Genomic DNA, 4,597 nt, shown 5'->3' on the forward strand with positions numbered 1-4,597 from the left:
AGATAATGATGAAGCTGTGTAATATGTTACAGGGATAATAGTCGCTTCCTCGGGAAGGATCGGGTAGGAATTTTCCTCTATTAGAGAGGTTTTGCCTACTCAAGGGACAGATTTTTGAAGCTTTTTACATTCTTGATAAATCTTACATTTTTGCTTAAGTTTTACATTTTAATCCTTTTCATATTTTTGTTTTTTGCATATTGATCTTTGATTACTGAATTCCCTATCTGCAATGCATTTATAAAGTGTGTAGTAAAAATCTTTTTAGAAGTGCTACATGCTAATGTTTATATGCACAACAGGAGGGAAATGTTAGGCTTATTGAATGATGATTATTAAACTAATGTGTGTTCATATGAAACATTGTAGAAATGAGATGCTCCACTCCTGTCTCATGATTCAGTCAGGAGACCATCCTGCCTTGTCATTCTGATGGAGCATCCTGTCTTTATGAACTGATCAATTGTTCTGTCAGAACAATACTCTGTTTGTAACCATGTGTCATGTTCTGTTAATAAAACGCTCTGCGGAGGAGGTCCGGTGGAGACAGTATGTTTGAGTCTGGGGTTCAACTGTCTCTCCTTCTGCAAAAGCCGTATGAAAAATCCCTTATTTCAGTTCTTCCTTTTACAAAAACCTACATTTTCTGAACCTAACAAAAACAAATAGGTCTGGTGAACTGTTATTTTTTTTCACATAGGACTAATTTGGATAGATTACCTTTTAACCATGTTAAATTAAATATTTATTTAAATAACAACTCCTTAAGTTTTGATCCAAATGTGAACTTATTTTAGATACATTAAGTGATTTTCACTTTTTTGCATATTGATGTCTTTGTGGGCTGTGCTCCACAAAAATTCTATAATTGAGAAGGTTTGATCCATCTTTGAAGGAGTCATGTGACTTTTAGTGTTGCTTTATGGTAGTATATGCTCCCCTTAAATATTGCTGTTATTCAAAAAAGAGTCAATTACACTGCCCTTATCAGACACTCTTTTGTTTTTGTTTTTATGTAAAGTTTGCTCTAGAGGCGTGGATGTGGCCTTTGGTCTTTGTGGTCTTTGTAAATAGCTGCATTGCTTTTCATAACTTTTAATCAGACTTTAAAACACAGAGCCAGACTGATTAAGTGTGTGACAGTGCAGTGTTGCAAGTAGCCTTGAGCCAGTTAAACTGGAAGTTGCAAGTCTGGTGCCCCTTCTGGCTTAGAGTTATACAGTGTACTGCTTGCAATTACAATTTATATTTACTGATGATGTCTTTGTCAAATATAGCCATTTTTTAATAGTGTTAAACACTGAGATGTCACAAAATCAACCAACTTAGAGGAATCAAAGAAATCTGAAAGGGGTAAAAACACTTAACAGCCCACCACTATGAATACTGTTATGTGGTTCTTGAGGCATTAATGCAAAACCACATTCTTCATGTTTCCTCACTACTCTGCTGTAATGGATGAGTGTTATCATTCTAAAAATGCTTCTGTCAATCTGTAAATTAAATGAGACGAAAGTCTTGTTAATCATTGTCTATTACATTTTAACCTCAGGGAAATCACATTTCGGGCACAGTTTTTTTTTTTTTTTTCATTGCTATGAGCATGTGAGGATGGAAATTCCTAATAGGCATTGGGGATTAGAAAATAAATTCTCATAAAACTACACTCGTTAAAAAATGCACATGGCTCAGGAAGGAAAGTTAAATAAGAAAGCCAATCTCTACATTCTTTCTTTTTTTAGAATAAAAGTTTGAGAGAGCTAATGGTCCGAAGATGACAAATGCAGTTTTGGTCCAAGCTTTTCCCGCTTTTGCAGAGTTGTTTATCATGATGAGAAATATCCCGTAGAGCTTGTGTCAGTCACTCTAGTAAAGGCAAAAGTTTAATCAGCTCATTATGGTGTTGGAGAAAGCTTCTCCCAACCACCTATATATGTGTGGAACACATTACTGCTGGAAAATAGCATAAAATGGAGAGAGAGGTAAGTCATTCAGCTGAATTCACATTAATTTCCTAAACCTAAGTGTCTAGCTGGGATTTCAGGTCACAGCAACAGGATCTTTGTACAAATATATGCTGCATTGTACATAAAAAGAAAATGGTATATTGATTTTTCCATTTGTAGTAGAATAGATTTAAGGTTGCAGGATGCATATCTTTTCCCTTACAATGCAGATCTGAATATAAAGAGTTTTCTTCCCTAAATATACTTTGCAAAAATATATTTCTCAAGTTTTTATGATAAAAAAGTATTGTGTTTCTTAAAAATGAAACTGACATTGATTTGTTTTAAGCATCTCCATGTTAGTGGTTTTCGAATCCATTTGGGCTAATGGTCATGTCCAGTTACGTTTGCAATAATGTCATAATCTGTCCAATTGAATACACTAGAGATTTGTGGGATGTTCATGGCTGTAGTATTGTTTAATATCATAACCCTGTTTAAGACATTTATTTTCAGTAAACTGTAGTGGGAAAAAAGTATTCAACTATTCACCCTAGTTAAATAAAAGGAGATCAATGGATTTCACTCAGTCGACACTTTATTCGTCATATCTTGGCAAAGAGAGAACAGTTCATCATACAGCCCTTATGGCACAGTATTAAGCCCCATTCTGCCTCAGCAGCATTTGTTCCCCTCTACTTACAACAAAGGAAAGTAGTCAGAGTCAAAACCAATTACAGACACTTTGGTTAACAGTAACATGTTATGAATGAACCTTGAGAAAGAATCTGGTTTGTTGTGGGAAGAAGCTATGTCTGGTCTACAAACACCCTCACACAGAGAATTGTGTGGCCTTGGAATTTTGCTAATATAGATTTGATTTAGAACTGCAATCTTTTTTTTATTATGAATCTTTTTACAATAACAATATTGATATATAGATCAACAGAAAGACCCTTATAAAATATTATCTATGTTTCTTACTTATATTTGTATGACACTTAGGGGTATACCAGCACATATTATTTTCACTCAGTCTTGTCTCAGTGGAGAACAAGAGTGAATGAGCTCCATTTCCAGCAAGTACTACTTAGCAAATCACTCCTCGGCAGCATTTTCCTGTGTGTCCAGCAGGTTGGCTTGGCAAATCAGAAACAAATCAATAATGAACGACACAACACTAGTTTGTCCCTGAGCTATCTCCTAGGTTGCTTGAGCTTCAGGATGCTATTTCTTCACTATTACATTTTAACTAACCGCTAAGCCTTTCTAAAATTACTCAAATGGACATTATTAATTAGCGGATCGCTAGATGTAAGTTAATATTCTGGATTTTCTTTATGGGTACCAAAGTGAGAAAATGGACCACTCTTTGCAAATGCCAAATTAAAGAAATACTGAAAACAAAAATACTTTAAAAAAAAGCCATTTGTATGTATTTCTTGCAAAGTTTATTATAATTCATCTAAACAGCTGTAGCAATCTAAAACTATCCAAAATATTTTACTCAGTTTCACAGCTGTTAGCTGATCCCCTCATGTTTGGTTGATAGATCAATTAAATGTAATGTTAGGAATTACAGTAACTTCAGATGAATGCATATGAACTAGATGCTGTGATCAAACAAAATGATATGTCAAAGTTACTGTCTCTGATCCTTTTCTAAGACTTAAACACACTTTAAGTGGTCATCGACAGGTATTATTAATGAGTTGCATCAGCTTAATTGATCAGAGCCTTAGAGAAGATTATCAAAAGCATTTGAGAGAGAAAATATCGATTAGGTTGGTTGCTTAGCCATTCCACTGAAATCTCATCAAGGATAAGAACCTCTGTCGCAGCTGGCTTTGAGGTCTGTTTACCATTTTCCACATAGAATTTTTTTTTAATTACGGGAGCTGCATAGCTGCCAGGGTCGATAGTTAGGAATCTCACATTGGATGAATTAGGAGGAGAGGAACCCCTTGTTCAGTCTGGAACTGGCTAAATTAAACAGATAGAGCTCTGCTCTGTCTTATATTTTTTCTGTCTATTCATTTATTTTTTCCCTGTCCACCTAGCAAATTAGTATTTTATAAAGATATTTAAGTAGGAAAAGAGGAAAGCTTTCCAACTTAGAAAGATGCTAATAAAGACTACCTGATTCATTATGTGTAAAATCCACAAAAACACTAATACTATACTGCTGCATTAAAAAGATTGCTCTGTGGCACAATGACTCTGTCTAAGCCATATTCTAGCATAGCTGGTGTTTCAGGCAAATGCGTTTAGTCTCACTTCTATCCAAACTCAGTTTAGTGTCCTTCTGTTAGGCTGGTCAAATCTGCATGTCCACCATGCAGAATGTTTGTGGAGAAAACCACAACTGAGACCTTTTTGTAGACAAAAAAGCAGTTAAATAGAGAATGCCTTGCGACATTTTTCTACCTTTTTTCATTTTGCTACGTTAATGAAACATGATTGATTATAGACATAATCATCAGTTAACCGAACACTAAAATTCACTCTAAAAATAATTAAGTCTTTAGTGCACAAAAATACAAACGTTGTCCATGATCTTAACTCTATCTATCTATCTATCTATCTATCTATCTATCTATCTATCTATCTATCTATCTATCTATCTATCTATCTATCTATCTATCTATCTA

This window comes from Cyprinodon variegatus, unplaced genomic scaffold, assembly GCF_000732505.1.
Source record: "Cyprinodon variegatus isolate N-32 unplaced genomic scaffold, C_variegatus-1.0 Scaffold240, whole genome shotgun sequence".
NCBI lineage: Eukaryota > Metazoa > Chordata > Actinopteri > Cyprinodontiformes > Cyprinodontidae > Cyprinodon > Cyprinodon variegatus.